Source organism: Pinus tabuliformis, chromosome 5_1 (assembly GCF_031772625.1).
Source record: "Pinus tabuliformis cultivar Carrire ecotype Pingquan chromosome 5_1, CPIR1, whole genome shotgun sequence".
NCBI classification, from domain to species: domain Eukaryota; kingdom Viridiplantae; phylum Streptophyta; class Pinopsida; order Pinales; family Pinaceae; genus Pinus; species Pinus tabuliformis.
The window spans coordinates 388,662,149-388,675,458 of NC_142305.1; the positions used below are offsets into that span (position 1 = coordinate 388,662,149).

Genomic DNA, 13,310 nt, shown 5'->3' on the forward strand with positions numbered 1-13,310 from the left:
AACCTAGAAAGGTAATCAACTCTAACAACATGATAAAGCTTCTAAATAAAGAAAAATGGGGTGTAATTGCACAATTATGTTCACTAGAGGATCCCACATTGAAATCATGTATTTCTCCAGATCTCGAAAACATTTTGGACAATCATTCCAAGGTATTTGAGACTCCCAAAGGCCTCCCACCTATTTGTGATCATGATCATGCTATTCATTTGATTCCACAAAGTGTTCCTCCAAACATCAGGCCTTACATATATCCATATGCCCAAAGGAGTGGGAACTCATTCAAAAGTTACAGAAGATCCCAGTTCAAACAGTATTGCGAGAACTTGACGAGGAAGGAAAAATCATATTGGAATCTTAAGTAGTCACAGAATCGAGAAATTGAAAGCTACGAAATAGATCAATTTCAAAGTATCTCATCAAGTGGAAGAACTTACCCGTTGAATATTTCACATGGGAGGACAAGAATTTATACAGAAGCATCAAGAACTACTCAAGCGTTGAGGACAACACTTTTTGAAGGAGAGGGGCATGTTAGGTCCCTATACTACTAGTGTAACCCCTTATTGTTATTAGTAGAACCCCCTTATTATATTTTTGTGCCCATGTAGTCCCCATATTGTTATTATTGTAGCCCATAGAAGCCCACTATTGTTATTATTGTGCCCTTACATTATTATTGTTATGTCGGCTCTGATTATATTATGACCCCTTAGACTCCTATATATAGAAGGAGGTCTTGTCATTTTTATCATCCAAGAATTGTTCATTTGTGTAATGTAAAGGACGTTTCCCCCTCGAAAAGGTTGAATTATAAGGTGTGATCTATCTTTTCTATATTTTTGTGAGCTGGTTTCATAACATTTACTCTTGTATATGGATTTAGATTTCTAGGAGTAAAGGTATTAGGAACTCTTCCTCTCCCAAGGTGCTGCTCAACCTTTAATTTGGAGATCTCAGAGGCTAGTGACTCTATCATCTTAGTCATTTTATCGATCTTGGGATCTGAAGATGATGAAGACTCACCCTTTGTCTCCTTCTATCAACATTTCCCTTGAGCTTTTCTACAGCCATGATGTTTGATTCTACCTCCAAGGCTGCATCCTGTATATCAGCCAAGGTAGCACATCGTCTCTCCCTCAATAGTAGACAGAAGTCGGAATCAAAAGCACTAGCATAAGTGAGTTTAGAAAAGGTAGTAGTAGGTTTTACTTTAGTTGGTATATTGATGTACATATGGTTAAACCTCTTATTAAAATCAAACAATAACTCACCATTTTCCTTCTTTAAGTTCCCAAAATCAGTGTGGTAGTAGAGTACATCCTTATTATACCCCCAATGTTTTAGGAATTCATCATTTAAAGCCTCAATATCTGCTATAGGTCTTGGGGTCAGTTCTCTAAACCATTTTCTAGCCTCTCCATCTAGGCTTTGCACAAAGACTCTGATCCACACATCATCTTCACTAATGTCTAGGTTATCAACATAGCTATAGAATGACTCAAGATGTTCCTCAGCTATAACACCTTCAATCCCGGTGAACTTAGGCCTATATTTATGATATTCTCTAGTCGGTATGGCATTCAAACGAGTGGGCAGTATTAGAGGTCCATACCTAGCACCTATGATTCTTTGCATTTTGGTGGGTGCTTGTGGACCTGCCATAGCTGTGGTGGCTATACGAGTACTAGAAGTTTGAATGATAGAGGGTTGAGGAGTGACTAACAAGACTAAAGGAGTATGATGGATAGGAGGTGAGGTCTCCTTTGGGCTTACAACAAAAGGAGAACCTAAAGAATAAGGAGATTTTTGAATCTCTGAGAGTTTTTCTTCACTGCTAGTATTAGATGCTATACTCTCAACATGTATTTGTTCTATTGCAAGATTTTCTTGAAGAGCTATAGGATATTGTTTAGGTTTACCTAAACCTAATGCTCCTTTCTGCAATACCTTTCTTTCTTTGATGATTTTTTCAGGGTCAGGTACTGGGTCAACCTGTGGCTTCTGAGGATTTCTCTGAGTATGCCTCACAAACTAAGCCAGAACTATGAAGTGGAGTCACCAAGAGGTTCGTCCTTCAGTAGAGTCGCCAGATAGATGATTACAACCAAAAAAGTGCCCAAACTTTGTCTATCATCAAAGATAGATATGTGTCATCTCCGAGGGAAGCTGAGCTTCAGTCTCCCCTCCCCAACAATGGGGCCAATTATGTTATCACTCCAGGAAGCTCTCCTAGGTTGCAACTCGGAGATTCCTGGTAATATATAATCTTCAATATCGTTCTCTGAACTATTGGAATGGATGATGGTTTGGATCAAGCCAGATAACCATTACAACTCTGTTTTTCACCCAAGACATGCATGAACACCCTCAACTTTACAAGGCTTTAGACCACTAATGCTCAATAGTTTGTAGATTCAAAAGATAGATGGAGAATATCGATTGTACCAACACATGCATATATAAACACATATGAATGACCAGCTACAGGAAGTAAAATAAACTTGTAAATCTAATTTATCAACGCAGAGATAAGATGACAATTATCTGGCATTAGAAATAAAAGACATGAACAACTTGTTCAAGTGCAAGCTTAGAATAGAAGATAAAATGGACATTAAAAATATAACAGCAAAAGACACTTATATTGCTAGAATGAAGATGAGAAGCTTGAAGGAACAGAGTATCAACAATCTCTAGAAGTTGAACCCTTGTTACTCTGATCTTACAAATATTTATAGGCATGTTTACAATGCTCTCGAGCCTTCTGAGGCTCGAGAGGTCTTAATTTATCCCTCTATCTTGTTAAATGTTTGATGTCCTGACTAGGAAAGCATGGCTCGGAGGTTACTTCTTCTTACAACAGGGTAACCGATTTCTAGTAACTTGCTACGCTGTCTGCTCCATGATCATTTCTGTTTCGAGCTGCATGTTGCTGTGGCTCCTTTTTCCCTTTCAGGACCCTGTCCCCAACAACTGTTTCCTGGCCTATGTTATGTGGTGGAATGGGTCTTCGGGCCTTTGTGATCCCTTTAAAATGTGAATAATGACTGTTTTCTATTTAATACAGAAAACAATGCAACAGTGTAAAAATCCCACCCATCTCTGTTCATTTCAGACTTCAAAAGTCCCCTAATATGGCTTATTTCTCTATTGGGTCTGCCTTTGCAGCGATATCACATCTCCACCGTTGATCTGGGAGCTCTAGATCTAATGGTTGTGATCCATTTTGGGCGACCCTTTCGTATGGGAGCTAACAACCCGATGAGGGTGGTTTTCTCTCTCCTCAACCTGGACATGTGGCAGTCGTTGTATGGGATCAGGCGGAGCCCGGGCAAAACCATTTACCGCCAATGGCCCGCTCAAAATCCTGCCCGTTTCGTGATTTCTTTTGTGTTTCAAAAATGCATTAAAACATTGAAAATCATTAAAAATAGCTTTGGCGGACCTGAAAATATTATATATTTTCATTCCCAAACCCTTTCAGGTCTAGGTCTTATCGCATCGGTGCTGCTCCAAGGCTCCCTTTGTATTTTATAAATACATCAAAATGGCGAATAATGCATTGAAAATGGCTTTCCCGCAGACCTAAAATAGTATGAAATAATATTTAGAATTACGTCGGGTCCAATTCATCAGGTCGCGCACATATATGTTCATAGGCCCTGCCCCTTAATGTCTCTCTAATGCGACATAGCGATGCGATCTGATCACAATCACATATCACCCAAGCCAGAGGTCTTTCCATATAACATGTTGTATCTCCCCACTAATTTCAATCCTGTGATGCGATGTGGGCCATTGATTTGTGTGCTTGATCGACGGTCCACATTGCATCGCTGATTGCCATCGCTCTGTGTGCTTACTCGACTGGCTTGCCTCCGTCGATTGCGACTTGCTGATCCGATCATCAGAGATCACTGATTAGGGGTGTCTTCTGCCCAACCTTAATTCCTCTGTGTTGGCCGATTGTGATTTGCCACTTAGATTTGGGTCATTGATCAGCCAGATCTAATGATTGTTGTGCGTTGAACTCTGTATGCCTCCAATACTTGGCTTTTTCACTATTTTTAAGTGTTTTAGCCTCCCGATAGTACATTTACGCCATGCTAAGGGTTCTTCTCCTGCATTGGTTTTGTTCTTTGAATGATCCTTAAGAAAATTTCAAAGCCTTCGGTAGTGTTTTGGATTCATTTTTTGGGCCAAATACCAACAAGGCTAATAGAGGTCACCTTGTGAACCTTCCCACCATTTGGGCCTTTGGAGTTTTCTTTGGTCTTATTTATTCTAAGGAGGCTTGGGGAAGTGTTTAATTACATGCCCTGTTTCATAGCATTCTCTACATTGAAATGAGATCTTCTCATAATAGAGATTTTGGACCCAAACATAGTTTGTAGCCATCAAATAAATCTCTCAAGGGAAACCCTTGATGAATTCCGTCCCCACACAAATGTGAGCATAAGATTTACTTTTTTTGTTATTAATAAGACAATTGCAATAGAATTTTCCCACAAAATTCACAAAGTAGGAAAGCTATGTGTGACTCCAAAAATCCAAGGGAAGGTTTGATAGTCTTATCCAAACTTGGGTGGCAGAAATTTATTTCACAACCGGATCGAAAGTGGAACACCAGTGCTGCATGGAGAGGCTAGTGCTCCCCCAAAACCATCATTGAGCTTCACATGTAACCTTCTTGTATCCAATCGTTTCAAAAACGACATTGAAGAAGCCTCGTGCCATACGGTAAATATTCAGCTCGTGAGTCGATAGGGGCTTCCATGTCTTAGAGATCCATTTAAGCATATCGAGAAGCCACGACCATAACCCATAAAACCTGCAAACCAAACCATTCCTAAAAAAATACTTTTCAGAGTCTAAAGCTTCCTCATTCACAAGAATGTAAAGGGAAAAATTATCTTGCACCACTCGAGGACCACAACCAAACTTCAGCATAGAATTGTACGAAACTAAAGAAGAGATAGCTTGATTGCAAGCCATACCTGTAAAATAAAAATATATCTTTGCAAAATCATGAGGATTCGCCATTGAACTATCTCTAGAAAATCCATGCAACTAGAGAAAAAATTGGGCGGCTAGGGTTTTGGGTGGAACCCTACACGCCCCAAGGGATTCGAGAGCTCTTTCCATTTTGAAAGATATATGAATATTATTATATCCAATATGTTCCCTTCCCTAATTAAATTCATTTCTTTAATATATGATAATGATGACTTTTTATTTTATTTTTACTAAAGTGATAAGATTCAAAAATTGTTATTTTCTTTTGTTCATGTGATTTTATATTATATAAAATATATATCAATAAAGATAGAGCTGTGTTAATTTGACTTATGTTTGATTTTCAAAATTTAAAATAGATTATATATAACATATTTAAAGCTAAGTTATTGGAAACGGCTGAAGAATTTACTGGAAACATGGATCCTTGTTTCCAATATGGAAACAAATACGATTCTTATCCAAAAATTTGTACGAACGTTTTTGGCCATTTCAAAATACCGGAAACTTAAGATTGGGAATTTAATACCTTTCCAAGGGATTTAAGTTTTTGGACCCGTTTCTGGATTTCTCAAAATAGAGCCACGAAAATCGTGATCGGAATCCACCCTTAAATGTTTGAAAGCATGAAAATTTGTATACCCTTAAATAAATAATAAAAATGAAGAAATCATATTTGTAAATAAACTCACTATAAACACAACCTAACAACGTCTCTTCTAAATCCTTAGAACAACGACACTCCATATATTTGTCAAGGATTCTTACTAAGAAAAAGATAGATGTTCAAAAATGCAAATAAAATGGTTTGATGAATGTCTTCATAAAGAGATTTATTTGAGCGATTAATTTTCAGTTTGGTTAAGGTTTTGTTAATTTTCATTGATTTTTCTCTTGATTTCAAAAGTCCCTCCAATATAACAAATGTTCTTTAGCCAATATTTTTCTATCATATAATCAAGAGACCAAGCTAACATTGAGAAGATTGAAATGTTCAAATAGGTCTTGATGGAATATCCTAATGATCTCATGGGCCTTTTAATTTCCATGCAAGGAAGATAGATATCATTTGTCATGCATGACACGTTCTTTGAAGGAGTTGGACCCGAAAGCACAAACACTATAGCATTTCTCATTACATTACTAATGATGATGATAATATGTTGAATGTTATAATAATCACTAAGGACGATGATAATGTTTATGCTAAATTAAAAATGATTATTTGTTTATGTTTAATTCATGATGATGATTATGTATTTTTAGATATAGATTATATATTTTAAAATATATATATATATATATATATATATATATATATATATATATATATATATAGATATAGATATATAGATATATATGCATGTCGTTTCCTTGACGTATCGTATGCTAGTTTTTTTGAAAATTTGTCGTATCCATTTCAAACCGTATCTGTATAGTAGTAATATGACTCATGTAAAAATTTACATTTTATGTCTCTATATTTGTGCTAAAATCATGATTTTTTGATTTTTTGTTTGTTTGTTTGTTGAAGGTGATGTGTATTACCATAAATTCAATCTTTTACATCAAAAACATGTCTTTTTGGTCCCTTGACACGGAGACTCAACCATACCCAAAATTGGTCCCTACAGAGGGCCATAAGTGACCGACTATATCTGACATAACTAGACTTAAATATAAAAACATAAAAATGTTGCTCTATCCTATCATGCCCATGAACACTAGAAAGATGAATTTTGTACTCAGTGTAAACAAACATCATAAACTTAGGAAGGAGGACCTAATTTCGATCCATCTTTGGGAATAGGACATGTTGGTGTAGCCTGGGGCCTTTGGGTTAGTGATGGAATCACAAGAGGTATTTTGATCCCTGCCAGCCTCGTGTTGATTTCTTTCAGCCTACAATCAAAATGCCATAGGTGGCCATGCATATAATCTAACTTCTATAGTAGATCCCTCCTTACATATTGATTATCTAGGAGTGTCCGACTGAGAAGGAATTTCATTTTCCAATGGAGTTTAATCACTTGCATGTACTCATTCCCTCTACTCCTTGCTTTGTTTGTATCTTGAATCCAACTATCCCACAAAGCCCTCACTTATGTGTCAAAAAGAGACCTTATTTGAGAGGATTCCTCCCTTTCCAATATCTATAGTTCCTCCTCAACATGGTGAGCCATCTATTCAAGGTAGTCACCTTCAAACACAACAACCCTATTATGAAGCTGTGTTTACCACAATAGGCTCTTCCCTCATGATATGTTGAGCCTCTCCTGCGTCTTCTTCACTGATGTGTCATAGTGAGAAATCCTTCAATCCTCTCGTCATTCCAATGTCCACTACACTTCTCCTTGCACATTATATCTTTCCATGAAAAAAGAAATCATGTGCTCCTTCGAAGAGAGGATAACCACGTAAAGGAAATGTTGGTTTTAACCCTAACTAAGAAAAAAATAAATTTCTTTCTTTGTAGCCTAGAAAATATTCCCTGCCTCCCACCAATATGCTCCCCCTCACTGTATTTTCTTCCCCCCACCTCTGAGATCGGGTATTTTGCTACATTCCCCCCTCCTAGAGTTGGATCCTAGCAACACTTTCTCTTCCTCCACATAGACCCCCGCCTTCCTCATCCATGATTTTCTATGCCTTCAGTTAATAGAAGGACCAATATGAAAGCTCCAGTATAAACCATGAAAGATAATGTCAAAGCTTACGAAGCATAAATTTCTAATTACTGGTAACCCAAGAGCCAAAGATCAAGGAATATGCCACATAAATCTTTGGGGGTTGGAAATGTCACTAGCCTAGACAAATAGCAAGAGAAACAAATGAGAAATACCTAGATAATTTTCGACGTTGCAGTAGACCTTCATCACAAACCACCATGACCATTATACTCTAAGATTCATATTAAAATTTGAAGTTTTTGAAGATGCCCACTGGCTGCTTCGCTGATGTTGTAAGGACTTTTAGTTTGACATCCAGTTGTTAATTTCATGAACATTTTCTCCCCTTTGTTAGCTGAAAGGATAGACAATCTTCTTCAAATTATATCTGAATTCTTAACTGACCCCCTTTAGGTGTAGGAGAGTTTCACTATTGTACTCCCCCATTCAACTGCACAAGAGTACCATCATCATTTGACTGTTGACTGCAATATGTGGGAGTGAATCAGATTGTAAAACTTGTACAACCGTCTGGATGTGGATGACCATTCCCATGGATCAATCCATGAATAATCGATCTTTAATCTAGTAGGTTGGTCTTGTTTGCAACATTTCTCTGATGAGTGATTCTGCTAGCAACAACGGTGACAAGGATGGAGATCAAAACACTAATCTTCCAAATGACCGGTTCTTTGACAATGAGAACATGTCGGTTTGTTTGCAACTTGAGTTTGTTTGAATTTCTATTTGTCTGCAACTTCAGTTTGTACACATGTCTATTTATCTACAACTTTCTCATGGCTTGTTGATTGAATTGGATAAAGAAATCCTGCACTGATGAACTTGATCGACTTAGAATAATCAGGGATATGCAAGTTGTTTTCATCTTTGTCATATCCTAATCCGCGCCGATTTAGATTACTTTGAATTTCTTCACATGGCTTGATGATGGGTTTGGAAGAAAGTTGAACTGGAACAACTTCAACACCTGAAGCTGGTTGGATGAATGAAGTCAAATGATCAGCTATATCTAAAAAAGACTTGGAAGCAACACGCTTATCTTACAACTCAATTCTCTGCAGTTGCGACTCCATTTAAAGGAACTCAATCATTTCATGTGCATGTTTAATATGCACTTGAATGTCAGCAATAGTGGTTTTGCTGATCTGCACCATGTCACCAACTGATGATAACATTAAATTGCGAATAATTTGGGACAACTAAATGTGTGTCACCATGTTGCCTTGCTTACTTTGAATTCAGGCTCGCTTGTACTGTTGCTGAAAGCTAATGCCTTAAACACTTGAATTTTATAACTTGGTTTCTTGAACTCTTGATTTCACGCTCGCTTGATGATGATCGCTTGATGTTTGGTTGATTGTTGCACGCTCGCTTGATCTTGTTTTAACAATTAATTGTTTGAATTCACACTTGCTTGCTCTCACGCTCTCTTGCTTCGATTGTTTAAATGATGCTTCCTTGAACTTGCTTGATTGATTACTGACACTTTGTTCTTTCTTGAATGTACTCACTGAATGTGCGGATTTTAAAAAAGGAAGGGTGTCGAACACTGTTGAAAATCCACCCAAATGACAAATGATAAATTCAATGTTCAAGTAACAACTGACTTGACTTAATGTATGCACCGTAACAAATCAAATGAGGGTGTTGGTTACAACTGCGAATGCACCCAGACAATTCAATTTAATGTGACTTTGATTACAATCCAACTTACAAATTATGACTTACAAGTTACAGTTTTGTATTGAGCTTTTAAAGAAATGTTGCAAGTGGAATTGCCAAAAAATTGCTTTTGAATTGTTGCAAAAGCTGTTGATAGAGATGTCAGATTGATTAAATGTTGATGTCAAAATGTTGTCTTGGCTTGAAATGATTGATTTTTGTATCATCCTTAACTTGATTTCTTTGATTACATGATGTGAAATTTTCTTGCTTGGAAGATCATCTTATCAAGTTGATGATGTGACACTTTGTGCTTATGAACTTAATTGATTATGGGAGCTTCGATTTCAGGAGCTTGATTGATGACCTGTTTTGTTTAAGCATAATAAAGAGAGTGTTTAACAAATTCAACTCAAATCATGCAAGCACATTCATGACATATAGTGTATCTATGATCACTTTATTCAATTTTGGGCGGATCTAGGACACGATCACCACAAAGAGATATGTTTTTATTAACCTTCAAGATACATCATCATGACAATGTCTTCAGTGAGGTGTCTCAAGCACAGAATGAGAACTCCTTCGCATCAAATTGTCTTCAAAAAACTGACTCAACCGTCTAAAAATAAAAATATTCACTTATCTCTCCAAAAAAAAATAAAAAAATTACCTTATCACTCCAAAAACAAAAAATTCACTCGTCATTCCTTATTACCAATCATCCTTCCAAAGGAACTTATTACTCTGCAATCTTATCACCCTAATAAAATGTATAGTTATATATATACCTGCAATAACGTTAAACCACTCTGCTGTTACTGTTGAACGGTTTACACCATGCAAGCTAGCTGAAGCTGCTGTTACTACTTGAACTTTGTTTGAAGAAGCAAAGAATTGAACCTGGGTCTTTCAGATTAGACCCCTGCAAAAATACATATATTGTTGTCGAATTTGTTTGCGAGGATCGTCTCAGAGTTCTTAAGGGTCTCGAAGATGCGTTGTCACGTGGCAAAAAATCAGAAGAACTGGAAAGCTTGGTGAGCGAGTTGTGGAGAAAGCACATGCGGACTCCAAATGCAGCTGACATGATCAATACAGATATTATATCCCATTTTGTGTTGCGCTTGGTATACTGCAGAACGGAAGAGCTTCGGAGATGGTTCTTGCAGATGGAGACTACTTTTTCCGTCATCGTTTTCGTCTGGAACCCCCAGATGCCCAGAGGATGTTCATGGAGGAATGTAAGCTTCCTTACAGAGCAATTACAAATCCAGAGTTTGAGACGGTGAAAGACAAGTTGGATCAAGTTGCACGCTCACTTAACCAACCTCTTCCTAATGCGGAGAGCATCTTTTATAAGGTTCCCTTTGAGGAAGTTCCTGAGCTTGTTTCTGGTCGTCGAGTATTCTTGCAAAATGGTCATGCATTTGTTCCCATGAACCAGCTTGCAGCCATTGTGGTTGGTCAGTTCAGAAGTCGTTTATCAAAAGAACTTGTTCTAACAAACAGAAAATGGACTTCAATGATTGCTGAAAAAGAGAATGACCGGTTGACACCTATTGTTGGGACATTGGGTACGTGGTATTTGGGACCTGACTACTTAAAGACAAATGATAATACTGATATTTCACTGAATTACATAGACAACTTGGCAAACAACTCCATTCCTCTTTGTATGCACCACAATTATGGGAAGAAAGGGAAGAGAACGGATTATAGTCCTTATTCTTGTCAAAAAGTAATTATGTCAACACCTGGTGTAGGAGATCACCATGGTTGCCCTTACCGACATTTCAGCGAGGAGAACTTGTGGGCTGCTCTTGGAAAAATGGGAGTTAATGGTATTACTGTTGATGAAGTGTTGCAGAAAACTCGTAAATCAAAGGGGGTCAAATCAAACACATTTGCACACGGGAAACAAAATTCACGTAGAAGGAATCTAAATAGTCACACACTATCTTATTTATTCTATTTATGTACGGAGTATAAAATTTTCAGATCTCTTTCATCGCCTTCCTTTGAGCCATTGAAGCCCGTCCACATGTAGATCCAACTTCGACAGTGCACACGTAATTTATTCATGTAGACTCATTTGACACGATTAAAAAACATCAAAGCACACCTACAAAGATGTCAAAGGGTTTTTCCCTCTTTAATTCCAGGCAAGAATCCCTGCCAATTTCCAGTTTTGAACCTCGCCTTTATTCAAGAAAACAACTCTGCTCTGATACCACATGTAGAAACCACTGAGCCATATTAAACACTAACAGCAAATTAACACACAATAATCAAAGCAGCAACACACAAAAGACAAACTGGCAGAAAAGGCAAAGAGCCATCATGTGGTCTCTCATGCTCATGTAATTTTCTCTTATTCAAATAATTTAATAATACATTTAAATACATGAGCAAGTGGTCTTAAGATAGTGTGTCTATCTTAGACTCACTTGGTTGAGACATTTTCTCAACTTACACACTAATTTAGGAGAGCTAGTTGGAGAGAATCTCTCATCTAAAGTAGAATCCTTGGTTTAAGGAATTCTCATGATTTTATTTATTTAATTGGATTTATTATTGGTTTTTAAGAGAGTGAGGCTAACAGTTTTCTATCAAATATTTAAATATTTAAATATAAAATTTATAATATATAATTTAATTTAATTTTTTAATATATGATAATGATGAATTCTTTTTTATTTCCATGATAAGTTAAAAAACAGTTATTTTATTCTATTTGTGTGATTTTATGTTATGTAAAATATATATTCTATAGAACCTATTTAACGTAAAAGTATATATAAGAAGAGGTAGTTTTATTTTATCTACTTATGTTTGAATTCCTTTTATTTACTTGTGTTTATGAAAAAAGGATGAAGTAAATGAGATGTATGGTAAATTGATGTGGTACAATATTTTAAATGCATGTATAGCAGTGATATGATTGATGTAAAAATCCACATTTTTCTATAGTTATATATGTGCAAAAATCACGATTTTTTTTTGTTTTTGTTTTTCAAGGATTAATGTTATTACCACAAAATATAAAATTTACACCAAAAAACATATGTCATTCCGGTCTTTTGCCAAGGAAACCAGACCATACCTAAAATTGGTCCCTATAGAAGACCATAAGTGATCGAAACTATCTAGCGTAACGAGACTTAAACACAAAAACATCAAAAAGTTGCTCTATCCTATCATGTCCATGAACACTATAAAGAGGAATTTCATACTTACCATAAACAAATATCATAAACTCAGGGAGCAGGATTGTAGTTCAATCTTTCTTTGGGAATATGATATTCTCGTGTAGCGAGTGAACTTAGGGTTTGTGTTGGAATCCCAATATGTCTTTATATTCTTGCTTACCTGTTGGTGATCGCTTTCAAATTCCAATCGTGATGCATGAGTTGAGCATTCATATGATCCAACATCTATAGTAGATCCCTCCTTGTTTCATGATCATCCAAGAGTGCCCAACCCGGAAGTAATTCAATTTTCCAATAGAGGTTGATCGCATGCATGTACTCATTCCCTCTACTCTTTGTTTGCACTATATCTCGAATCCAACTTTCCCACTCATTTCTCCCTTTTGCATCAGAAAAAAACTTTCTATGAGAGGATGCTACATGTTATTATGGACTATTAGGCTTTGGATAAGAGCTCTCCTCTTTTTTCCAGAATATGTGTATATTGTAATTCTAGAGTATAGTCACCTATGAAATATAATCCATTAAAAGGATTGGAGGAGGTGTAAGGTCACACTGGAATTGGTCATTGATGTCTCTTAAAAGCATCAAAATCTATGTTTGATATGCATATTGACACATTGCGAATTCTATGTATACAACTTTTAGCTCAGAAACTTACGGAGATTCATGTCAAACTCGGGTTTAAATAGGTATTTTTTGATGTGAGATTGTGAGACTTCATGTC

The 13,310-nt window shown here is 36.6% G+C and overlaps 1 pseudogene; it reads left to right on the forward strand.

Annotated features, from left to right (window-relative positions):
• Positions 1 to 1,576: 1,576 nt before the first annotated feature.
• On the forward strand, positions 1,577 to 11,421 carry LOC149165084 (putative DNA primase large subunit pseudogene; annotated as a pseudogene).
• Positions 11,422 to 13,310: the final 1,889 nt, after the last annotated feature.